This window comes from Lonchura striata, unplaced genomic scaffold, assembly GCF_046129695.1.
Source record: "Lonchura striata isolate bLonStr1 unplaced genomic scaffold, bLonStr1.mat Scaffold_147, whole genome shotgun sequence".
In the NCBI taxonomy this organism is placed as follows: Eukaryota; Metazoa; Chordata; class Aves; order Passeriformes; family Estrildidae; genus Lonchura; species Lonchura striata.
In genome coordinates this window covers 41,010-67,717 of record NW_027461097.1, presented here as the reverse complement: position 1 = coordinate 67,717, position 26,708 = coordinate 41,010, and positions in this window count along the sequence as shown.

Genomic DNA, 26,708 nt, shown 5'->3' with positions numbered 1-26,708 from the left:
AGGCTGATGGAGGACTGCAGATCTCCATCCAGAATGTGACCCACAGTGTAACCGGGAGCATATGCTGTGCCATTGGTGATGCATGTGGCAAGGACTAGTGGCCCATTTGTCTGCAGCTTGTCCCCATATGATTTCTTGCATGCCCCGAGGCAGGGTTGGTCTGTGTTACTCAGGTTCCAGAAGGCTGCGATGCAGTGAGAGTGGCATAACAAGTAGTTCTGACCTGTAAGGGCACTGGTTCCCAAATGCCTCCCAAGCAAGGCTGCTGCTCTCTCTTTGGCTATGCCAAGCAGCACATCTTGCTGCATATGTGGTCACCAGGGTGTGCAGATTGCACTGCACCAAAAGTCTCGGCCACCAGTGCTGGCTGAATAATGTATTTTCACAACAGATATTATTCTGCATCTGCCTTGTGACTTTTAATTTCCGTTTTCTCTGGCAGCTTTTGGGCAATGTTTGTTATCCAGTATGTGCCAGATTATCACCATTGCCTGAGTGTTTCTTTTTGTCAGATTGAGTTTTCCTTTTCTCCAAGGAATTTGCGGCTTTTAAGCAGAAAATAGTTACATTTCTTAGCTGTTTGCCTGTGTGGTTAAAACAGGGCAATGCATGAGGCCAGGACCTCGCTTTGCTTTCAGAACTGATCCTGTCAATGCTTCCTGGCAGTGTTTCCTTTCGCACAGCACCAGGTCAGGACTGTTTCAGCATTTTGCTGGTAGTCAAGGGTGAGTCCAGCCATCCAGGTTGCCCCTGCTGTCCCCATATGGAGGATGCTCCAGCAGACTGAGGTCAGAGTGTGTTATGTGGCCGTGAGCTGAGCCATACACAGTCACTTCTTGTCTCTGGGCAGAGGACTTTGCTCCTCTGTTCCATTAAGTTACCAAGAGTGATCGTAGCTGAAGTTAATTTGTTAAATAATCCAGAAGTTTGCCTTTTCCTCCTTTCTTTCCTGAGTTCAGAAGTTGGTAACCTAAGCACCCAGCCGTGCTGTGCATCCCTTAGTGCTGTGTCTGTTACTGGCAGGGCTTGGGGCTTGGGTCCGGAAGATCTGGTTTGTTTGTTCTCCTGGGTCTGGAGGGATACAGATTTTATTTATTTTGTTTTATTTTTTTTTTTTCCTTTAAAAGCTATCCAGCAGTTTGTCGGTTGAAGCAGAAGACAATCCTTTGCATCGATACGTACTCATGTGCACATGCTGATCAGCTGAGGTGTTAAAGCTCAAGGTGAGTGCTCCAGCATTTAATCAATGACCAGTCATTGATTTAGCACATCCACAAGTTTCAGGAAGTAGTTCCTCCATTGCATCCAGCTTTTAGAGTACCTTTAGACACTAGAGATACTTTTTAATGTGTGCCTAAAATTCTCTATCCTAATTCAGTCAGACTGCCCAATGATACGGGCCGAACTGTCAGCAGCCTAAATAGCATTTCATGGCTGTCATTGTGGTTGGGGAATTGCTTCATGTCTGGGTTTCTTGCCAGAGCCTGAGGAAAGGAAGTAGCCAAGACCAGGTGAGAAGCGGTGTAAGGTAGGCGATTAATTTCTGGATTCCTTTGCCACTCACAGAGCAGCTGCTAATGGGCTGGGCTTGGGGAGTCTGGTTTACAGGCACTTGGAAGTGCTGATACCATCTGGTGAAATGTTAGGTGTCTTTTTAAGAGAAAAAAATGAAAGTGTTTCTGTTACAACGCTGAATAAAGAGCCTGGGCGCAGCAGTGACTGCCTAGTAGCAGAGGGACAGAGGCTGCAGGCAGGTTTGTATCCTCCATGGAGCTGGAGCAATGGCAGGATTACTTGCCTGCACGTTCACTGCTTTGAGGGAGAAACAGGGTGGGAGAAATTAATGTAATAGGGAACAGAAGCACAGACTTGAGACTGTGCTTATTTCGTTGCCGTGGTGAAATAAAGCAGGGACATTTGATGATTTTTTTAAAATGTATTTATTTAAAGAAAAAAATGTGGCAAATCTTATCAGAAGAGTTTAGGTTTCTGGCAGCTTTACAAGTCTGGTACCCTGTGCCTACGTACAGTATTAATAATGGCTTTGCAGTATTTTTGGTTAAAATTTACGTTCATTAAAAATTCTTCAAAGCACTCCGTAATTGGTGGGCAGCATATGAAAGGTTTATGAACATTGAACATGTTTTACAGTTACCTTTGAGAAGGACCCTTTACATCCGTGAATGCCTGCCTGAGGTGGCCTCTGCTTTAGGACTTTAAAGCTTAAAGAAATCCTATATACAGAAGAAATTCGTCCCTGTTACGGTGGCGAGGCCCTAGCAGAGGTTGCCCAGAGAAGCTGAGGCAGCCCCACCCGTGGAATTGTCCAAGGCCAGGTTGGATGGGGTTTGGAACAACCTGCTCTAGTGGAAGGTGTCCCTGCAGGGGATGGGATGAGAAAAGCTTTGGGGTCCCTTCCAACCCAAACCATTCTCTGATTCTACGATTGTACATGTTGAAAAAGGAGGCTGTGGCCTTATGTGCTTAGGTACAAACCTCCCACCGATTCTTCTGAACATACCAGTTTAGTCATTTATTCTTTCCTTTGTGCTTTCACAAGAAGCCCTTGTGCCCTTCAAAATCTCCGTAGGAGTTTGTGGTCAGTTTCCAGAATAAACAGGGATGGAAACCCGAGCAGTTTGGTGCATCCCTACTTGCTGCTGGAATGATTGTGCATTTGACTGACAGGGTTTTGTTCCTGAACACAAGAAAAGTTTTATTCCAGTGCCACACTCAAGCGTAGCAGTGGGGCCGTGTGCGTGGCTGACCCAGCAGATGGGGCAGTGTCTTCATAAAGTAAATATATAGTAGCAGTCCTTAAGGATGTGGCCCTTCTGGGAGTGCTTGCATGTTTACGTATCAAAACCATTTACAGAGAGGGACCTTTTAATGCAGTCGAACTGCTACGGAAAAATTTTGGTTTCAAGACCATTTAATTAAGGTTAATGAAGTCTGGGACTTGGGCACTGTATCTCGTGCAGTAACGCACGTCTCTGTTCTTGATAGATGTCTTTTATTTGCAACAGTAGTTACATACTGGGGACTCAAATCCCCATTGTCCCCATGCCTTCAGAGTAGGGCAGGCTCTTGTCTTAATTTTACATTATAATCCTTTCCAAATGGAGACATAATGACATAATTCATTGTTGCATTTTGAAACAGTGTGGTCAGCGTGAGGATTTGATCGAGCAGTTCCACTCTTCCAAAAGTACTAAGGTGCTTGCAGATATTTGATATTGAGCTATTTTGGCTCTCAATTGCAATATGAATAGGTCAGGCAAGGCCTTTGAAAGGAACTTAATAGATACATCTCACAGTCACAGAGAAGCAGGAAACTCTTCTGCTAAAATGAGACTGGGTTTGTGAAAGGTCGCAGTTAACCTTTTAAAGTAAGTTTTTGCAGGTCTGCAGAGCAAATACTGCATTTTTAATGGGTATGGGTAGAATCTCTGTTTTACTGATAATGCTCCAAGTTTTATTTTTTCTCCAAATTGGAACAGAGCTTCTTGTAAGCTAAGCAAGCCAGCCTTAAGGCTTTTGCTTTATTGCTTCACAGTGAACTACTGAAATAGCAAGGCATTGAGCAGTAAGTACAAGAAGAAGCATAAGCTGCCAAAATAGCAGCAAAATACTTTATTACTGTTGTTATTATTATTACTATTGGTGACTTTTAAGTGCTGTCATCATTTTTTCAGAGACTGTTGTGACACAAATAGCCACCCAAGTTGGCTTAACTTAAAAGTTCATTTTGTTTGCCTCTATAAGCACCAATCACTTAGAAATTTGGGGAAGGGTCTAAAAAGGACTTCATATAGATACCGGTGTAGGTGGGTGTACAGATGTCTGTACATATTTAGCTATCTATTTATCTATCTTTACATACAGATACATGAAACATTTATAATAACTATACTTTCCTCCATTCCTAAGCTGCTCCCAGAAGTGCTTTTCTGCTGAATTTGGTGTTGCACATGTGACACGGGGGATGGGTTAGAAACCTCTGGTGGGGAGACAGGAGTTCAAATGCAGTCTTGGGCCTGGCATCTAAACCAAAACAAGCTTCTTCCAGGCTCCTAAAGCTTGCTCTGAGCCAACAGACACTTCTCTAGGCTACGTGGGCTGGGGTTCTCAGTAAATAAGTGACAGTGTCATTACATCATATGGAAAGTTTAGATTGGGAAAGCTGAAATTGTCCTCGCTAAACGTTGGCATGTCCTTGTATTTGATAACATAGAGGCCCAGAGGATGTTTGTCATTGAGTGTCACAGCAGGAAGGAATGCAGGAAAAACCCCTCTTTGGTGGGGTCAGGACAGGATCTGCACCCTGTTATGCTCCTGCCCTGACAGAAGCTCAGCAAGCTCCTGTTGCTCCGTCAGGCCCCTGCAGGAAAGCTTTGAACAATGGTCAATGCAGGAGAGATGTCACAGGTGATGGAGCGTGTTTTGTGCCAAGGCACAGTGCAGAAGTGAGCCCTGGCTCCAGTGAATGCCACGTATTTTTATGAGTTTTCAGTGTGTTTTCAAAAGTATCCCTTGGAATGCAGAACTGAGGATTAAAACTAATAGCTGGCTGTGTCAATACTGAGTGGTTTTACTCTGTAATGGTAGAATTCAGCGGCCTCTTCACTTCAAAGGTGTCAACTGAAAGATGTTGCGATGAAAAAGAGGTGGAGATGAACAGTGCTTTGAGAGAGCAGAAATGAAGGTTGCGGGCAATACTGAAGAAGAAGCAGATGCAGGTGGTGAGGGAGTTGGATTTTTGCGAGAAGAGAGTGTTTCTCAGGAGCAGAGAGCCAGCGGGCTCTCCGGGGACAGCAGTGCTGGGGATGAGGTGAGTCTGTGCCCTGCACAGCTCCCTGGCCCCGTGATGGAGAGTTGTCCCAGTGGCTGTAGCTTGGGGGCCGAGTCTCCATCCTCTCAGCTTACCATGGGAGCCTATCCCAGCCCAGCAGAGCTCCTGGAAATCTCCCTGTATTCCTGCTTTTAGACTCTGGTCTTTGGTTTGGTCTGGGCAGTGCCCGGTGCTTTGCTCAGGGACCGTCCAGCCTTGCCCTGTACTTGCACTGCTGACCCCAGCATTTGCCACACTCTTCCCCGGGCTTTGATTGTGTTTCTGGACTCAAAGCTGTGCTTCTGACACTCGGTTTCCTTTGGCCTCCCTATGTGTTAGCTCAGTCTTTTGCTACCAGCCTGCTTCCCTGCTCAAGATTTCAATTGCTGGAGAGATGTGCAGACTCCCTGTAGAGCGTAGATTGGAGAAGCTCAGAAGCCATCTGAGGGCCTCCCCCAGAAATAAGCCAAGGGTTTGGTGCCTGTTTAGCTTCTCCGTGTTTGGCAAGTTCAGCTGTGCAGCCTGCCCTACAAGCAGGCATTTAAGCTAGATCATACTCAGAAGTCTCTCTTAGGCAGAGATAAATAATTGCTTCTACACTCAAGTCTCCCACCTCAGCCTGGGAACACAAGATGTGGGGCAGAATCAGTGAGGAGGGACCCGACACCAACTGCCTGAAACGCACGATATACCCTCAGAGAATGCAGCTGCAGTGGCTGAGGGGATCTTTGAGGTCCAGGAAATGAAATGTCTTAGGAACAGGCTATCAGACTGTCCCTCTGGAATTGCAGCTAAATTTAGGTTGCAGATTATCAGAGCATCCATTTGCTCTCTCCCTGGCCATGGCAATGCCTGCACAATTCCACAGCACATTCAAGAGGATGTTAGCAACTTGCTCAGTCTGAGGATCATCTGTTTCCTACCGATGGGTCTTTGCCCACCCTCTCCTTGCTGGAGGGCATGAGGAGCCCTCAGTCTCAAGGAGCTCTTGCCTTATTTGGCCCTGTGGAAACCACAGGAGAGAGTGGAGCTCTTGCTGAAATTGGATCCAGTATATTACAGGAGTGATGACTTCCAAAAGTGTCCTAAGGTGGTACAAGTCAGCATGCTGGCACCCTCAGTCTCTACCCTCATTATTTCTGACAAACACTGTTCTGTTTCCTTAATTATTCTTGTATTTGGAGAAAAAGAGTGTTCACAGCCTTGTTCTAAGGACACGGTGCAGGGATAAAGATAAGTTTCAAACCATTACGTAAGAATATATAACATAACCCCAAACGTAACAAACACAGTGGATCATATACTGCCTCCACACACCTTCTTCCCTCAAGGAACTTTAAATGTTTTAAGAGTCATAAGCATATTTAATTACTGGGGAATGTTTAAGCACAGTTTCTTGCAAAGGAGGAAAGAAGAGGACTGCTAGGATCCTTCCCGCTGGAGGTTTTGCGTGGTTAGTGCCTTCTGCTCTGATGGAAGGCCTTGGTATAGAGGATTCCTCTGGCGGAATCCTCTGGTATGCTGGCAATTAATTAACTTTTCCTACCTTGCACACATGGAGATAGCGAACAAAAATCCTCCTCTATTTGTGTCAGAAGGTTATTGAGAGACTGGGTTCGAGAGAGTGACTGCCTAAGAGAAATTCTCCTAGCAGCCACCTCAGAAAGCCTCAAGAAGGAAGCAGCCTTGGCTTCAGTGTTCCCACTTGTCCAGCACAGGCACCTGGCGTGGGTTGGCTTCACCTTCTCACAGGCACGGTGAGGGGCACTGCCTGTCCTGGGGCGCTGGGGCACTGCAGCCCAGCACATCCAATTGGCTTTTACATTTCCAGCTCTTAGGAGTGAGTTCTTCAAAGTCACAGCTCTAGCAGCAGCAGGAGAAAAATCTAGAGGCTTTCATGAGCAGCACTTAGGCTCTTCAGAAAACAGAGTCCAAGGCCACTTCACTAGGACTACTCTGGAGAAGGACAGAAAAGAGAAATTCAGCCTAGCCTCACCCCCACGACTTTGATTACCAGCTGAGGTAGGGTTAAATGAGTATTTAAAGAGGTTGGGTTCACTGACACCTGCTGGGATGCATTACCTCTTGTTAGGATGAACTAAGAGTTCTGCTGAGCTGAAGTAAAAGGCTTATATTTGTCCTCTTTGGGATGAAGGGGCTCTCAGTTGGCTTCAGTTCTTGTAAGTTGCCCTGATGATGCTGTAATGGAACAGGCTGACCTGTGGTTTAGAGCTTGCTGAATTAAATTAGTCACAGGTGACAAATGCAGTGTCCACAGAAGTCCCTCTCTGCCTGCTGAGCTGCAGCTCTACTTTGGAGGGTAATGAGTAAGTAAGGAATAAACGCATTTTGACTTTCAGGGTTCGAGCTGCACTTCCAGCTTTTTTAATTAAATAAAACATTATAAACTCAGCAGGCTTGCTCTGAAGACCCTGAAAATCACAAAATCATTAAGGTTGAAAGGGACCCACCAGTGGAGTCATCTTGTACAATGTCCCTGCTCAAGCAGGAGGAAAATGTCTGAAATCAGAGTTCAGTTCCCTATTGCAACAGTGGTAGGGTGGAATTTTGTCTCTTTTTCGAGTTTATGTTAAAAGGTGTAGGCAGCTGTGATGGAAAATTGTAAAACTGGACGTCTTGCTGACCAAGCCCAGTGTTCCTTGACTTTAAATGCTGCACAGATATGAGACTACCTAAGTTTGTGATCCTCCTGCTAGTAATCCGAGTGCAAGTGTGTCAGGGATATGGAAGTCCTAGAGACCAAGCACTGAGTCATTACAAAGGAGAAATACATGTCAAAGAGAATCGTGCAGGTTCTTGCCAAAATGTATTTATTAAGAGATGGACCCTGAATTTTTCAAATCCTGCTGTAGGGCAATGTCACTTGGGCTTTGCCCTAAGGTGGAATTCTGAGTATGCCAGGTATTCCTCTTTATTCCTCCCACTGTTAGGATAAACTGTGGCATTTTGTGTCCTAATCCAAGAATCAAAAGCTGTTCTTTCCCTGGCTGGGACGGGTTCCTCAGTCCTATGAGGGTAATACAGAGCAACAGACAGCACTCAAAGCTCCTGTCATATGGCACTGCAGGGTGCACATTGTGCAAGCAAAAGGAAGAACTGGAGACTATAGGAGATCAACCTAATGAACAGCTCCTGAGCTCTGCGGAGAAGTGATACAGCTCCCTGGAGCACTGCTGGAAGTCGCAGAATAATTGGCTGCAAATAATGCTGTCCAAATGGAGGGCTTTTCTGTCACAGAAATGGAGAAAATGACTTTCATTATTCAGTTAGCTCCTGGCACGCTGGTTTCAGTGGTGCTTTTGACGCAATCTGAGCCTCCAAGGTGTGGTACCAGAAGAGGTGTTGCCAGCTTCTCCTAAGGCCACCATACAGACATGCGAGTATGTGAAAGTAACTGATAGCTCTAGCTCTAGTTCTGGTTAGAGATGTAGGGAATGCCCCTTTACTATGATAATATGCTGTAAGAGCATCTTCAAAAGGAAGGTGTCAGAAATTCTTTAGTGTTATTTTTGTGCTGTGGTCTGCAGAGGTGTAGCTGTCATTCCAGAACTATTTTTGTTTTGATGGTTTGAGGCATTGTGGGTTTGAGTCAGGAATAATTTTTTGTTAAGTTTATTTGTGGTATTTAAAAACCCAGCTCCACGTGGGCCTGGATGCTGATCCCTTTTGCTGGTCAGTGAGAGCATCTGGCAGCTCATATTTCCAAGTGCTTTATTTAACAGGAAGCTGGTTTGTTCCTTCTTGTGAGTAGGATCGTTGGCTTTGCATGGGCAAAGCCACTCCGGAATTTCAGGCTAAGAAAAGAGTTAGGGAACTCTTTTCAAACATAGTCCTGGAGAGGTAGCAAGCAGCTTGGCTTGGTGATCCTGTGGGGAAATAGAAGAATATCTGTTCTGATTTTTGTCTTCTCTTTCTTCCACAGCTGATTCTGTATCCCTGACTTCCCTTCACGTCAGGGACACGTGGCTTGGAGCACAGGAGCTGGATTTGTCACTTAGCTGTGGCAGGTTGGTGCAGGTAACGAATTACAGGTGACTTGGAAACTGGGGAACAAAGGGAAGGATCTGTTATGTCTCTTAGCAAAAAAATTGGCTCCATCAGGGCATTAATTCAGGGGACTGACACTTCACCTTTAACATTCTGCCCTGCTCCATCCTCATCGCCGTGAGCCATGAGAGCCTCCTGAGCTGTTCTCCTATAGACCTACCTTGTCTGGTCAAAAAAAAAAAATCAGTATTTTATTACTGGGTGCAAACTCGGGGAAGATTTTATTCAACATCTCTCAGTGGGACGTTGAAGCTCCAATTTCCCTTTTCTGGAACACTTTGAGAGACAATATTACTTCTGTAATTTTTATTACAGGCATTTTTATCTTTTTGAAGAACCAAAAAGACTGCATGCGTGTGCCCTTCATATCCATCCTCTGCTTAATACAGGACAGGAGAAGAAGGCTGCAGAGCTTCCTACACTGGGGTGTAAGTAGCCAGTATGAATAGAAGACTGGGCTAGGGAATTAGGACGGTTTGCTTGGGTTTAAAAAGCTTGAATGGCACTTCAGGACATTTATGTCAGACATGGTTTGTTTTTATTACCCTTTTTTTAATTAAAAAAAAAAAAAAACAAACACGCACACAAAAAAACCACAAACCAAACCAAAACAAAACCCTAATCCATCCCTGCTGCTGCGATGTGGGACCAAAACCCGCGTTCCCTGCGCTTGGAACAGGTGAGGGGTGGAACTAAAGCCCAAAGGATTTTCTGCTCAGTGACTGTAGCTGAGTTTTATTGGGAGCTCTCTGGGAAATCTGGCACATCGTTCGGGGATGTGGCCGTGAGGGGAGCGGAGCCCAGCTGCAAACAGGCAGTGCCGGAGCGAGAACCTCTGCAATGCAAACCGGGCTTTCTTCCGTGGAATCCCGGCTGTGTGCTGCCCCAGGGCCTTTGTACAAATAGCGTCACCGGAGCTGCACGTTCCTTGTGATGTGGATGGGATTTAGGGGGGGTTCAATAAAAAGGAGACGCAAAATGAGGGAATTGCTTTTACGTGTAACTATTCTTGTCCTAGAGGAGCCATCAGCTCTGTCCCGAGAGCTGAGTTACGAGTGTGTGTGTTGAAAGAGCCGCAAGCCTTTAGGGGCTGCAGTTTGTGTGCCCTGTGCTGAGGTGCCCTGAGGAAATGTGTGAGCCGGAGGGAGCCGGGGCCGGGCGGAGGGAGCCGAGCTGTGGGAATGGGCGAATGGAGGCGGGTGCGGGCGGGACTAGGCGAGCGTGGGCGAAAGCGGCCGAAAGGGGCCGAGGAGGCGAGCGGAGCCGAGCTTTGCCGAGTTCAGCCGAGGCGAGCCGAGCTTTGCCGAAGAGGCGAATGGAGGCGAATGCGGCCGGAAATAGCCGAGCGTGGCCGACAGTAGCCGAAGCTGGCCGAGGAGCCGAGTGCAGCCGAACGGAGCCGAGCTCTGCCGAGCGCAGCAGCCCGGGCAGGGGGGGCGCCGGGGCGGAGCCGGGAGGATCCCCTCCTGTCCCTCTCTCTCCCGCTCCATCCTCCTGCCCGTATTCCCCTGAGTGTACCCTCTCTTTCCCCCGTTTCCGTGTCCCCCCCAAACCCGGCTCCTTCCTGTCCTGTCCTGTCCCTGCCCCGCTGCTCCGTTCCATTCCCCCTCTCTCCCTCCTCTGTGCCCCGTCCCTCTTGCTGCCCTGCCGGCCTTTCCCTTCCCCGCCCGCTTTCCTCCGCAGCCCGACCTCCCTCCCCGCCCTTTCGCATGTCCCGCTCTCCCTCCTCTCTTCCCGTCGCCCCTTCGCTTCTTTCCCCCGCAGCCGCGGGGCTCGGGGCGCCGGAGAATAAAGCCCCGAGGGCCGGAGCCCGGCGCCCCCCGGGCCTTGCGGGAGTCCCCGCACGGGCCCGGAGCTCTCGGCGGATCCCCCGCGCCGCTCGGACCCCGCCCCGGCGCTGCCGGACCTGCGGCTCCGCCGGCATCGCGCTGCGAGCGGCCCCCGCTCCGTGCCGTGCCGGCCGTGCCGCGTCCCCGCCGCCTCTGCCGCTCCCTCTTTCTGCCCCTGGCCCGCGACAGCGAGGCGGGGCAGGAGCTTCGAGCCTTCTGGGGGCTGCCCCCCTTTCTTGTTGCGGCGGAGTCCCTTTCTGGGGGATGGAGGTGTGGGAAGGGCTGGAAGGGAGTGCTGGGCTGCTGTCCGGGGCAGTTGGATTCGCCCTGTGCCTTCTTCGGGGGTCAGGGTTAGGGGCTGAAGCCTCGGGGCTCTGATGGCATTTGGGGCACCCCAAGGTCCCCAGGAGAGGGACGCACACTGCGGTGGAGGAGCGGGTGGGTGGCGAATGAGGGGAGGGGGTCACGCTGGGTGCCGTCCCGCAGAGGGACCCAAAGCTGCCCCAAAATTCCCAGGGAGGGGTGTGTGTAGAATACCAAAACCTGGCAAGTGTTTCGTTTTTATAGCTATTGGTAAAAAACAGGAATCTATGGCTAAACTCATTTGGAAAGAAGCCCTCTCTCTATCCACTCATTTGTACCCACGAATGTAGGAAACTCTGACTGGGGACGGTCAGTAGTTTTGAAAATCATGCCCTAGCGTTTTTCTCTAGGAACGAACCAAGCGAGTGCCCTGAAACCAGCGGAGCAAGGGGCTGAAGGGAACAGAAAGGGCTCCCGGCACCTTTTGCCTCCGTTCTCAGCTATTCCCCAAAACGTGTAGCAGTCCTGGAAGAGGCGTTTGCCATGCAGCCTGCCAAAATAAAGACCTGTCAAATCCTAGCTCTGCCTTTTGTTTAACGTGTTCTTACTTCCTATTTATGTCATCACAGAAAGCAAGGAAGGAAGAAATGTGACTGGTTCCCACTATTGCTCCGTGCAGGCATTTTTAAAGGCTGCTGTACTTCTATCCTCTTTTTCCCCTCCAAGCTTGACTTTTCCCCTCCTTTTTCGAGGTCTGCTGCTTTGGGTGTCCCAAGGAGGGCTGAGTTCCTCGGCAGGGGTCTTAGGAATTGGTGCTGATTCTGCTTTTTGCGAAGGTGTATCAAAGTGTGCCAGCAAAAGGACTGTTGTCTCCAGGGGAAAGCTTTCTCCCAATGACCATCAATGCATGTACGTGCTTTAATCGTGTACCCAGATGGATTAAGAAAAGACAACACCCGTAGCAGATTTCCAATGGATCAGTGTCTGTGAGAAGTGGGCTGTGTGCTGGAGATGGAGAGACGCTGTTGGAGGGTGGCAACAGCGGCAGGTGTGAGCTGATGTGAGGATGATGAGGGCTCAGAGCAGCCCCAGGTGTGAGCTGTGAGGATGAGGAGGAGGGGCGGCTCCTGCCGGGGGGAGGTTATTTTAGGGCGAGGGTTTGTCTTTGCTGGCTTTTGCACGGAGCTGCTGGAGGAGAGGAGTTTTTGGGGGGCTCCCGGGGCTGTCTCCTGGAAGGACGGTGGGCGCTTCGGACAGGGTCCGGGGAATCCCCTGGATACACACTTGGGCACGTGAAGCATTGCTCAAAGGAGGAGCTGAGGGACAAACCTTTGTGCCGAGAAGCAGCAGCCGAGCAGGTGAGCCGGTGCGCTTTTATAACGGGGACTTTTCCCCTTTCCCTTTGAAATTTCGTCATCCTGAGGTTGAATTGGAGGGGGCAGTCCTGTTGTCCCCCCTTTTAAGGGGTTTGGACTGAGGTAAAAAGCCCCCTTTGGCCATGGTTTGAGGCAAGGCGCTTCTTTTCTTCTCTTCTAGAGGATGCGATTGAAGGGAAGCCTACGTTTCTTTTCCCTTGTTGGGGTGAGGTGAGCGCCGGAGCGTGGCGTCAGAGTCGGGGCTGCAGAGGAAGGGAGCTGCAGCCGTGGCAGCGCTGGCAGGGCGGGGGTCGGGCTGTGCCGCTGCATTCGGGGCGCTTCTTCTGCCCCCGGCCCGGCAGCGAAGGGTGCGGCGCGGAGCCCTGCCGGCAGTGCCGGGGCTGGCCGGGGCGGAAGGGGAGCTGGGCGCGGCTGGGCTGCCGCGGGCCCGCCGGAGCCGCGCCGGTGCGAGCCGTGCGGAGCCGAGCGGAGCTTTGGCCGGGCCGGCGGGCGGGGGAGGCGGCGCGGGCGGGGCCGGTGCCGGCCGGTGCCGCCGCTCCGTCCGCTCCGGGCGCGGGGCTCGGGCGCCGCCGGGGCCCCCCGGGCCCGGTGCCGGCCCCGCCGGGCCGGGGGCAGCGGGCGGGGGTCTGCCGGCGCGGCGCCGCCTCTGCCTGCCGGAGGAGCCGCTTTCCTGCCGGAGCCGCGCTGCGCCCGGGGCCGGGAGCGCGGCTCCGCATCTTCCAGCCTCCCTCGCTGCGGTGGCTTTGAGGCGCTCCTGAGGAGCTCCTGGGATCGGTGGCTTTTGATCGGCGTCGCTGTAGGAGAAGGGCCCCGGGCGCTTCTTGGTTGTTACGGTTCTTGCTTCGGGTGCTCGTGGCACGGTTTTTGTTTTTGGGTTGAGTGTTGTTGTTGGATTTATTTTTGATCGGTTCTTATGTTTTTTAAGGATGCGTTTCTAAAGGTTTACACTGGTTTTTATGGGTCGGAGCATGGAGTAGAGGGTCGTTTTTCAATTCGGTTGTGGAGGCTTTTATTAGCGCGAGTGCGTAGTATTTGTTTTGGTGGGCTTGAGGGAGTGCCCTGGAGTTAATCGGTGAGGTTTTTTTTAATATTGATGAATGCATTCTTGTTTATTACACTATAGGGGTTTCATTCGTTTGGCTTATTTGATTGCCGTGTATGTTTCATTGTTGCAGAGAACTTGGGAGATATTGTTTGTGGTTACATTTCTCTTTTGGCGACGTGTTTCTTTCTAGGTGGTATTTGTGTTTTGATGGTTTGAGGCAATTTTTGTTTCTTGAGTTAGGAATACTTATTTTGTTGTTGTTAATTTAATTTTTTTTGTTGTTGTTTGATGTGTTTGGTTGTTGTTTTTATTGGTTTTATTTTTGGGAACATGGGCATTTCCATGGTGGATCTCTTTAGGTGTTTATTTTATTTGGGGGGTGAATTTTTTGTTTCTTCGTGGTTCCCATATTTTTATATCTGTAATTATTTGGTGGGTTTTTTTAGTTAATTTTATAGAGCATTGGGTTCTCTTTATGAGTTAACGTAGTGGTAGAGTTTTGGTTATTATTTTTTTTAGAATCGTTGGGAGTCTCTTGTATGGTTTGGAGTATGGTAAGTTAGTTGGCTTTTTTTTTTTTCCTTTAGAGTGGTTTTTGTGATTTGCTGTGTGGGTGTCTATAGGGTTTTTAAAATGTTTGTTTCGTTTTTGTGACGTGATAAGAGCTGCTAGTGAAAGGAGTGTAGTGCGGGTTTTTTTTTGCTAGTAGTTGTTTGGTTGGTGGAGCCTTTCTGAATTTTTTGGACGGTATTGGTGGGAATTTGATGCTGTTTGTTTTGGCATTTTATTTTTAGGAATTCGATTATAACTGCAGTGTTTTAACTATAACTCTAATGAAATAGAACACATGCATAAACATGATAATGGGAATATGAAACTTCAATTTTAAATGTAAATGGAAAACATATACATTAAACATGTAACATAAATAATGCTGTCCATTCCAATTAGGTATAACCTTGTTTGATATGGAGTATTTTATATGTTTATATGCATATAAATATCGATTATAAACATAAATGTCCATACAGAAATGTATAATTAATACATGTGGATATATGAATATTACAAAACAATAGGAATCAATACAGTACCTAATGCGTATTTTACTGTATGTGTCTTATTATAACGCATTTCATGTCATAAATACTGTATATCGAAATATAGTACCTCAATATGTTGTGATAGAATAGATGAGTACTTGTAAAAATCAAAAATAGAAGTATAGAAATATTTAAATATATTTTAGAATAAAGGGGATTTTTATTTTCGATTTGGTAGTATGTAGGGGTTTTATTATTAAAATTATGACTAGAAATAAAATAAAATTAGAAGTCTTTGTATAGAAATATATCCTAAATACGTTAAGATCTATATGAAAATTCAAAGGTAAGTAAATATAAGTATTAGCAGTGTGTACGAAATAGAATTTAAAAAATAATTTATCTATCTCGCTACCTTATTATATATATATATAAAATATATTTATAAATACATCTATATAAAGCAGAAGTTCAAATGTGACTATAATGATGAAAAAAATATAAAAATATTCGAAAATAGTTTAAAAAAAGGGCTTTTTTTGTTTTTATTTGGTTGGAGGCAGGGCTTTAATGGAAAAGATATGAATATACATTTTAGTTTGATATCATTCTAAATATGGAAATATATAATCAATGTCTACAGGTGTATATATAGAAATATTAAATAGAAATAAAAATGAGTATTAGGAAGAGATAGACTATAGATAGCATCATACTTCAATCTACATTTAAAATATACATTTGAATATAAATGCGAACAATAGAGATACATTTAAATGGAGTTTAAATAAAGGGTTTTGTTTAAAAGATTTTTACTTGGATAGAGGCAGGGTTTTTTTTTAAGCAATATAAACCTTTTAGAAATCTAAATCTAACTATAGAAATATATAAGCAACCTAATAAGATATGTATAAAAAAATAAAATGTAATAAAATCGAATAGGAATAAATGTAAGAAATGATAAAAATACAATTTTCCATCAATATCCATTACCAATCCGACTGTGAGTATAAATCTGAAAAATATAAAACCAAGCCTTGTTGAAATGCAGTTTAAGAGGAAAGCTTTTTTCTTTCGGTTCCTGTCGGGTCGCAGGCAGGCTTTTTGTTCCGTTCTTTCCCGCGCGGACGCTTTGGGGCGTTCGCTGCCGAGGCCGTGCCGGCGGGGACGGCGCGGTGCTGCCGCCGTGTGGGCAGAGAGCGGTACTGCAGCCCGCCGCCCGCGGCCGCCATCTTGGGAGTGGCGTGGCGCGGCCTCGCTTGACCTTCTCGAGAGGGCGCGAAAACGAGGACGTTGAAATTCGAGGACCCGTGTCTGTTTTTTACACTGCCTGAATTGCGCGCACCGCCGGCGCCCCCCGACGGGATTTTCCGCGGCGGTTCTGGTGCCGTGCACACGGGCTGTGGGGTCAGCAGCACCGCGAGCGTGCGGGCTTTTGGCGGGAGCCGACAGGCATGGGCGAAAAACGCCTCTCTCCGTCAAGGTCCCCACGGGCCGCCATCGTGTCGCGGACCCTCTGGACAAGTGCTGCCGCCTTGTGGGCACAGGGCGGTACTGCAGCCCCCCAGCCGGAGCCCGGCCGAAGCGGCGGGAGGGGCGAGGGGCGGGAGCGAGCGGCGAGCGGGGCGGTGTCTGTGAGTGAGGGGAGGGCTGGAGGCGGCTCCGCGGGCCGAGGGCGGCCGGGGCCGGTGCCGGCGGGCGGCGGAGGCGCGGTCGCAGCGCTCCCGGGCCGCGGCCGAGCGGCATCGGAGCAGGGCTGCGCCGCCTTTCCCGGCCCCGCGCCCCTCTCCAGACGCCGGGAGCGGCCGCGTGCCGGAAAATGCCGCCGGGGCGGCGGAGCGGGGCCCTGGCTCTGCCCGCCCCTCCTGCCGCCCTCCCTGGAATGGTTCGAGGCGTTATGGGTTTATTGAGGTAGAAACATTTATCTTGTTGTTACTAATTTAAGGGGTTTTTTTTTTGTTGGTGTTTTTTTGTTGTTGTTTGGTTGGTTGGTTTTATCTTCGGTTTTGTTTTGTTTTGGGTTTTTTTGGGGGGGGAATCTAGAAAGATACCTTGTGTTCCTGGAATGTTGCATTCTACCTCTGTTGTTTTCCCAGTTAGTCTGGATCCTCTGCTTACGTTTTTCCCTTCACTTATTAGATTTCGTGGATATGCTGGCTGTTCTGATGGAGGGCAGTGATGGCTTAGATCAAGAAGTTGGGTTCTCTTTAAATGAAGATGTGATTATCCAAACAGTTCCCTGCAGTGCTGTTGCCCCTGCTGCATTAGCAGCCAGGAATATGCTGTTGCTTCAGTCTGAAAATGGAACAGGTACTGGGTTTTTTCTTATGTTTTGTGTCATTTCCAGCAATGGAGTGAAAGTAGGAGAAGGAGAAGATTTTAATTGCATTCATCCATACAGATGTCTTTTGTGGACCCATTTGGGCTAGTTGACTAAATCTGGCATAAAAGATAGCACAGAGATTTTAACTGTTGAAAAACTCTGAGCAGGAAGTGTTCCCACAGTGCAAGAATCCTTTGAGTCAGGGTGCTTTAATACTGTAATTCATAAGTTGTCTAGAGGAGGAATAGAAGAAAGTTAAACTAAGCTACCTTTTCAGGAAGAAGAACTAAACCTCATTAGAAGTCTGTATGGACACTCATTCTGCAAATTAAAGGAGCAGGAAGGAAGGCAATTGATGGTGCTTCAATTCTCCATCAGAGGCCTAAGACAAATGTCTCTTAACAGATTTCTTAATTCAGTTAGTGTATTTTCATTTCCCTGAATGACTCCAGGTAGACAAAGGCACAAGGGAATAGTGGGTTTTGAATAGCCCAGGATACTGCAGGTGGAGGTCCTCAGGAGGTGGCACGTGCTTTTTGGCTGTTGCCACAAACCATGGAGCTTTGAGCCATCCCAGGTGCCAGCAGCACCCTGAGCAGTGCTTACCAGCACCTGGCACTGGTAAACATTCCTGGCACAAAGGATTTTCTCTCTGTGGCCGAGCTGTGTCCGTGCAGGTAGCAGGGACAGCCATGCCATGGTCAGGGTTGCTGCTGCAGCACGTCCCATTGTGTCCTGGTAGGATTCGCTGAGCGCTAGTCACAAGAAGAGTGTCTAAAGTGATTTCTAAGAGAAAAGCTGCACGGGGTCAAACACGATCTTTCCTGTGGTTTTTGTAGCCAGATCACCGTCGGTTCCCAGCACTGAACCAGGGCAGGGTGTGCCGTAGCTTGGCTCGTCCCTGAACGGGTGCCACCGTGCCTCTCCCTTCTTTACTGCCCAAAGCTTTGTGTCCAGGCACAAGGGGAGTAGAGAAGCTTCCTGCCAGGAGATTGAGAGGCAGCCCGTGTGCTCATTCTTCTGTTCCATGAGCCTTTCCTGGCAGAGACGGGGCTGCATGGCGCTCCCTGCATTTGCAGCACTGGTACTTGCTGATAGCACAGCTTCTTCTTCCATCCTCTTGCTGGCTGCGAGGTCCTGTTACCTTCCCTCATGTTACCTTCTGGCTCTTTTCATCCCTAACTGAATTTAGTTTTCCCTTGGGAGTGATCCCTGGGCTTCTGGTGCTTGCCCGTTTCTCTCTGCATGCTATATAATTTTATTGTTCTGGGAAGACTTAAGTTTCCGCTTAAGCTAACAGGGTGATCAAAAAAATGTATATAAAATGTCTTAGCTTTGGCCTTCTCTGCCGCAGGTGCACTGAGAAGGGAAAGAATTGTGAAAGGTATGGAGCTGCCTTCTCTGGCGTACCACCAAGCCCCCATCCCCAGGCTTCTGCTCTCCTGCTCTCTGGTTTCCAGTGCAGAATCAGCTGCCCATGGGTGCAGCATGGTGACAGTGCACTGGTGGCACAACTGCTCTGTGGTGTATTTCTTCCAGAAATAAAAAGGGCTAATTTCTTGTAATTTGCCAAAGAGAGGGGAATGATGGAATGAGTCTCTTGGAGGCATCTTTTCTCCCGTGGTCAGTAGACACTGTTACTTGCCTTCTGTCAGTAATTCACAGTCTTACCCTTCATTTTGTTGCAGATGCAGAAGAAACAGCTATGTAACAAGGTGCTATGTGACGCGTGCTGTGAAATTCATTAACTTGCCGCTACCTGATTATTGCAAGCAATGGAAAGGTAAAGAGATAATGGTGTTAGTAGAGCAGGGCTCGGATCACATTATTTGATTTAAACCATTATCTGTTGTGAATCTTCTGTTACCAGTGAGCTACACGGCAGTGGCAGCAAAACTTGTGTAGCACACGGGTACGGTGATGTGCCAGATTGTGCCAGCTGTGTGGGCAGCTCTGCCCAGTGCCCCCAGTTGTGGCTTTGGCATGATCCCCAAGTGGCTGGCCATGGCTGTGCTTTGGCTGAGAATGGCCATCCACCAAGAAGAGGGTGGAAGCTGTGGCAGGTACCCAGAGAGGGAACGTGCTCTTGAGAGTGGCTCCAGAGGCCTCTGGTTTGAAGTCATTAGGCAGAGCCTTGTGCTTTGATGCTTTTCTGATCCACAGTCAAAGCAAAAAGCAAGGGTACTTCCTCTGACAAGAGGAAGAGCCATCATTTAGCCTGGCTGAAATCTGTCAGAAAAGTGCTTTGCAAAATGCGGTTGTACTTGGAGTGGCTATTGCATAAAACAGATGAAATTTTGCTTGAGGAAGAACTCAGAACTGTCAGCTGCTTGTGCTACTGGACACCAGATATCCCTAAGCCTCCTTCATTGCTAGACAAGAGTCTTCTTGCATGAGCACTGCATAAACACAGTGAAGGCATGGTCTCTGCACTACAGATTGTGCAGCCTGATACATGAGAGTAGATGTATCTGGATGGACAAACGGGGAATGGCAAGAAACAAGGAGAGAAATATCACAAAAGTGATTTTATGACTGTTAAAATAATAATATATCAATGACCTGAGTGGTCAGAAGTCCCCTAGAGGCTTCCTTGTTGTCTTGTCGGTTGATTGTTGGGCTCCAAGAAAAAAATACTTCCCTCATTCCTTCTGTATCACTCATGAGCCTTGTTTAGGTGAAGAGAAGAAAGCCTTAGAACAAGCAGTGAGACATTTCTCTTGTTTCTCCTCTGAACACATGAGAGCAGACGTCCAGGCAGTATGAAGTTAATGCAGGTCTGCTAAAGCCCTTGTGCAGTAAAGATGGAATTGGGCAATAGTTGATGATTGGCTGTACAGCGTGTGCATCTGTCTCTTCTAAGGCTGATGGAGGACTGCAGATCTCCATCCAGAATGTGACCCACAGTGTAACCGGGAGCATATGCTGTGCCATTGGTGATGCATGTGGCAAGGACTAGTGGCCCATTTGTCTGCAGCTTGTCCCCATATGATTTCTTGCATGCCCCGAGGCAGGGTTGGTCTGTGTTACTCAGGTTCCAGAAGGCTGCGATGCAGTGAGAGTGGCATAACAAGTAGTTCTGACCTGTAAGGGCACTGGTTCCCAAATGCCTCCCAAGCAAGGCTGCTGCTCTCTCTTTGGCTATGCCAAGCAGCACATCTTGCTGCATATGTGGTCACCAGGGTGTGCAGATTGCACTGCACCAAAAGTCTCGGCCACCAGTGCTGGCTGAATAATGTATTTTCACAACAGATATTATTCTGCATCTGCCTTGTGACTTTTAATTTCCGTTTTCTCTGGCAGCTTTTGGGCAATGTTTGTTATCCAGTATGTGCCAGATTATCACCATTGCCTGAGTGTTTCTTTTTGTCAGATTGAGTTTTCCTTTTCTCCAAGGAATTTGCGGCTTTTAAGCAGAAAATAGTTACATTTCTTAGCTGTTTGCCTGTGTGGTTAAAACAGGGCAATGCATGAGGCCAGGACCTCGCTTTGCTTTCAGAACTGATCCTGTCAATGCTTCCTGGCAGTGTTTCCTTTCGCACAGCACCAGGTCAGGACTGTTTCAGCATTTTGCTGGTAGTCAAGGGTGAGTCCAGCCATCCAGGTTGCCCCTGCTGTCCCCATATGGAGGATGCTCCAGCAGACTGAGGTCAGAGTGTGTTATGTGGCCGTGAGCTGAGCCATACACAGTCACTTCTTGTCTCTGGGCAGAGGACTTTGCTCCTCTGTTCCATTAAGTTACCAAGAGTGATCGTAGCTGAAGTTAATTTGTTAAATAATCCAGAAGTTTGCCTTTTCCTCCTTTCTTTCCTGAGTTCAGAAGTTGGTAACCTAAGCACCCAGCCGTGCTGTGCATCCCTTAGTGCTGTGTCTGTTACTGGCAGGGCTTGGGGCTTGGGTCCGGAAGATCTGGTTTGTTTGTTCTCCTGGGTCTGGAGGGATACAGATTTTATTTATTTTGTTTTATTTTTTTTTTTTCCTTTAAAAGCTATCCAGCAGTTTGTCGGTTGAAGCAGAAGACAATCCTTTGCATCGATACGTACTCATGTGCACATGCTGATCAGCTGAGGTGTTAAAGCTCAAGGTGAGTGCTCCAGCATTTAATCAATGACCAGTCATTGATTTAGCACATCCACAAGTTTCAGGAAGTAGTTCCTCCATTGCATCCAGCTTTTAGAGTACCTTTAGACACTAGAGATACTTTTTAATGTGTGCCTAAAATTCTCTATCCTAATTCAGTCAGACTGCCCAATGATACGGGCCGAACTGTCAGCAGCCTAAATAGCATTTCATGGCTGTCATTGTGGTTGGGGAATTGCTTCATGTCTGGGTTTCTTGCCAGAGCCTGAGGAAAGGAAGTAGCCAAGACCAGGTGAGAAGCGGTGTAAGGTAGGCGATTAATTTCTGGATTCCTTTGCCACTCACAGAGCAGCTGCTAATGGGCTGGGCTTGGGGAGTCTGGTTTACAGGCACTTGGAAGTGCTGATACCATCTGGTGAAATGTTAGGTGTCTTTTTAAGAGAAAAAAATGAAAGTGTTTCTGTTACAACGCTGAATAAAGAGCCTGGGCGCAGCAGTGACTGCCTAGTAGCAGAGGGACAGAGGCTGCAGGCAGGTTTGTATCCTCCATGGAGCTGGAGCAATGGCAGGATTACTTGCCTGCACGTTCACTGCTTTGAGGGAGAAACAGGGTGGGAGAAATTAATGTAATAGGGAACAGAAGCACAGACTTGAGACTGTGCTTATTTCGTTGCCGTGGTGAAATAAAGCAGGGACATTTGATGATTTTTTTAAAATGTATTTATTTAAAGAAAAAAATGTGGCAAATCTTATCAGAAGAGTTTAGGTTTCTGGCAGCTTTACAAGTCTGGTACCCTGTGCCTACGTACAGTATTAATAATGGCTTTGCAGTATTTTTGGTTAAAATTTACGTTCATTAAAAATTCTTCAAAGCACTCCGTAATTGGTGGGCAGCATATGAAAGGTTTATGAACATTGAACATGTTTTACAGTTACCTTTGAGAAGGACCCTTTACATCCGTGAATGCCTGCCTGAGGTGGCCTCTGCTTTAGGACTTTAAAGCTTAAAGAAATCCTATATACAGAAGAAATTCGTCCCTGTTACGGTGGCGAGGCCCTAGCAGAGGTTGCCCAGAGAAGCTGAGGCAGCCCCACCCGTGGAATTGTCCAAGGCCAGGTTGGATGGGGTTTGGAACAACCTGCTCTAGTGGAAGGTGTCCCTGCAGGGGATGGGATGAGAAAAGCTTTGGGGTCCCTTCCAACCCAAACCATTCTCTGATTCTACGATTGTACATGTTGAAAAAGGAGGCTGTGGCCTTATGTGCTTAGGTACAAACCTCCCACCGATTCTTCTGAACATACCAGTTTAGTCATTTATTCTTTCCTTTGTGCTTTCACAAGAAGCCCTTGTGCCCTTCAAAATCTCCGTAGGAGTTTGTGGTCAGTTTCCAGAATAAACAGGGATGGAAACCCGAGCAGTTTGGTGCATCCCTACTTGCTGCTGGAATGATTGTGCATTTGACTGACAGGGTTTTGTTCCTGAACACAAGAAAAGTTTTATTCCAGTGCCACACTCAAGCGTAGCAGTGGGGCCGTGTGCGTGGCTGACCCAGCAGATGGGGCAGTGTCTTCATAAAGTAAATATATAGTAGCAGTCCTTAAGGATGTGGCCCTTCTGGGAGTGCTTGCATGTTTACGTATCAAAACCATTTACAGAGAGGGACCTTTTAATGCAGTCGAACTGCTACGGAAAAATTTTGGTTTCAAGACCATTTAATTAAGGTTAATGAAGTCTGGGACTTGGGCACTGTATCTCGTGCAGTAACGCACGTCTCTGTTCTTGATAGATGTCTTCCATTTGCAACAGTAGTTACATACTGGGGACTCAAATCCCCATTGTCCCCATGCCTTCAGAGTAGGGCAGGCTCTTGTCTTAATTTTACATTATAATCCTTTCCAAATGGAGACATAATGACATAATTCATTGTTGCATTTTGAAACAGTGTGGTCAGCGTGAGGATTTGATCGAGCAGTTCCACTCTTCCAAAAGTACTAAGGTGCTTGCAGATATTTGATATTGAGCTATTTTGGCTCTCAATTGCAATATGAATAGGTCAGGCAAGGCCTTTGAAAGGAACTTAATAGATACATCTCACAGTCACAGAGAAGCAGGAAACTCTTCTGCTAAAATGAGCCTGGGTTTGTGAAAGGTCGCAGTTAACCTTTTAAAGTAAGTTTTTGCAGGTCTGCAGAGCAAATACTGCATTTTTAATGGGTATGGGTAGAATCTCTGTTTTACTGATAATGCTCCAAGTTTTATTTTTTCTCCAAATTGGAACAGAGCTTCTTGTAAGCTAAGCAAGCCAGCCTTAAGGCTTTTGCTTTATTGCTTCACAGTGAACTACTGAAATAGCAAGGCATTGAGCAGTAAGTACAAGAAGAAGCATAAGCTGCCAAAATAGCAGCAAAATACTTTATTACTGTTGTTATTATTATTACTATTGGTGACTTTTAAGTGCTGTCATCATTTTTTCAGAGACTGTTGTGACACAAATAGCCACCCAAGTTGGCTTAACTTAAAAGTTCATTTTGTTTGCCTCTATAAGCACCAATCACTTAGAAATTTGGGGAAGGGTCTAAAAAGGACTTCATATAGATACCGGTGTAGGTGGGTGTACAGATGTCTGTACATATTTAGCTATCTATTTATCTATCTTTACATACAGATACATGAAACATTTATAATAACTATACTTTCCTCCATTCCTAAGCTGCTCCCAGAAGTGCTTTTCTGCTGAATTTGGTGTTGCACATGTGACACGGGGGATGGGTTAGAAACCTCTGGTGGGGAGACAGGAGTTCAAATGCAGTCTTGGGCCTGGCATCTAAACCAAAACAAGCTTCTTCCAGGCTCCTAAAGCTTGCTCTGAGCCAACAGACACTTCTCTAGGCTACGTGGGCTGGGGTTCTCAGTAAATAAGTGACAGTGTCATTACATCATATGGAAAGTTTAGATTGGGAAAGCTGAAATTGTCCTCGCTAAACGTTGGCATGTCCTTGTATTTGATAACATAGAGGCCCAGAGGATGTTTGTCATTGAGTGTCACAGCAGGAAGGAATGCAGGAAAAACCCCTCTTTGGTGGGGTCAGGACAGGATCTGCACCCTGTTATGCTCCTGCCCTGACAGAAGCTCAGCAAGCTCCTGTTGCTCCGTCAGGCCCCTGCAGGAAAGCTTTGAACAATGGTCAATGCAGGAGAGATGTCACAGGTGATGGAGCGTGTTTTGTGCCAAGGCACAGTGCAGAAGTGAGCCCTGGCTCCAGTGAATGCCACGTATTTTTATGAGTTTTCAGTGTGTTTTCAAAAGTATCCCTTGGAATGCAGAACTGAGGATTAAAACTAATAGCTGGCTGTGTCAATACTGAGTGGTTTTACTCTGTAATGGTAGAATTCAGCGGCCTCTTCACTTCAAAGGTGTCAACTGAAAGATGTTGCGATGAAAAAGAGGTGGAGATGAACAGTGCTTTGAGAGAGCAGAAATGAAGGTTGCGGGCAATACTGAAGAAGAAGCAGATGCAGGTGGTGAGGGAGTTGGATTTTTGCGAGAAGAGAGTGTTTCTCAGGAGCAGAGAGCCAGCGGGCTCTCCGGGGACAGCAGTGCTGGGGATGAGGTGAGTCTGTGCCCTGCACAGCTCCCTGGCCCCGTGATGGAGAGTTGTCCCAGTGGCTGTAGCTTGGGGGCCGAGTCTCCATCCTCTCAGCTTACCATGGGAGCCTATCCCAGCCCAGCAGAGCTCCTGGAAATCTCCCTGTATTCCTGCTTAGACTCTGGTCTTTGGTTTGGTCTGGGCAGTGCCCGGTGCTTTGCTCAGGGACCGTCCAGCCTTGCCCTGTACTTGCACTGCTGACCCCAGCATTTGCCACACTCTTCCCCGGGCTTTGATTGTGTTTCTGGACTCAAAGCTGTGCTTCTGACACTCGGTTTCCTTTGGCCTCCCTATGTGTTAGCTCAGTCTTTTGCTACCAGCCTGCTTCCCTGCTCAAGATTTCAATTGCTGGAGAGATGTGCAGACTCCCTGTAGAGCGTAGATTGGAGAAGCTCAGAAGCCATCTGAGGGCCTCCCCCAGAAATAAGCCAAGGGTTTGGTGCCTGTTTAGCTTCTCCGTGTTTGGCAAGTTCAGCTGTGCAGCCTGCCCTACAAGCAGGCATTTAAGCTAGATCATACTCAGAAGTCTCTCTTAGGCAGAGATAAATAATTGCTTCTACACTCAAGTCTCCCACCTCAGCCTGGGAACACAAGATGTGGGGCAGAATCAGTGAGGAGGGACCCGACACCAACTGCCTGAAACGCACGATATACCCTCAGAGAATGCAGCTGCAGTGGCTGAGGGGATCTTTGAGGTCCAGGAAATGAAATGTCTTAGGAACAGGCTATCAGACTGTCCCTCTGGAATTGCAGCTAAATTTAGGTTGCAGATTATCAGAGCATCCATTTGCTCTCTCCCTGGCCATGGCAATGCCTGCACAATTCCACAGCACATTCAAGAGGATGTTAGCAACTTGCTCAGTCTGAGGATCATCTGTTTCCTACCGATGGGTCTTTGCCCACCCTCTCCTTGCTGGAGGGCATGAGGAGCCCTCAGTCTCAAGGAGCTCTTGCCTTATTTGGCCCTGTGGAAACCACAGGAGAGAGTGGAGCTCTTGCTGAAATTGGATCCAGTATATTACAGGAGTGATGACTTCCAAAAGTGTCCTAAGGTGGTACAAGTCAGCATGCTGGCACCCTCAGTCTCTACCCTCATTATTTCTGACAAACACTGTTCTGTTTCCTTAATTATTCTTGTATTTGGAGAAAAAGAGTGTTCACAGCCTTGTTCTAAGGACACGGTGCAGGGATAAAGATAAGTTTCAAACCATTACGTAAGAATATATAACATAACCCCAAACGTAACAAACACAGTGGATCATATACTGCCTCCACACACCTTCTTCCCTCAAGGAACTTTAAATGTTTTAAGAGTCATAAGCATATTTAATTACTGGGGAATGTTTAAGCACAGTTTCTTGCAAAGGAGGAAAGAAGAGGACTGCTAGGATCCTTCCCGCTGGAGGTTTTGCGTGGTTAGTGCCTTCTGCTCTGATGGAAGGCCTTGGTATAGAGGATTCCTCTGGCGGAATCCTCTGGTATGCTGGCAATTAATTAACTTTTCCTACCTTGCACACATGGAGATAGCGAACAAAAATCCTCCTCTATTTGTGTCAGAAGGTTATTGAGAGACTGGGTTCGAGAGAGTGACTGCCTAAGAGAAATTCTCCTAGCAGCCACCTCAGAAAGCCTCAAGAAGGAAGCAGCCTTGGCTTCAGTGTTCCCACTTGTCCAGCACAGGCACCTGGCGTGGGTTGGCTTCACCTTCTCACAGGCACGGTGAGGGGCACTGCCTGTCCTGGGGCGCTGGGGCACTGCAGCCCAGCACATCCAATTGGCTTTTACATTTCCAGCTCTTAGGAGTGAGTTCTTCAAAGTCACAGCTCTAGCAGCAGCAGGAGAAAAATCTAGAGGCTTTCATGAGCAGCACTTAGGCTCTTCAGAAAACAGAGTCCAAGGCCACTTCACTAGGACTACTCTGGAGAAGGACAGAAAAGAGAAATTCAGCCTAGCCTCACCCCCACGACTTTGATTACCAGCTGAGGTAGGGTTAAATGAGTATTTAAAGAGGTTGGGTTCACTGACACCTGCTGGGATGCATTACCTCTTGTTAGGATGAACTAAGAGTTCTGCTGAGCTGAAGTAAAAGGCTTATATTTGTCCTCTTTGGGATGAAGGGGCTCTCAGTTGGCTTCAGTTCTTGTAAGTTGCCCTGATGATGC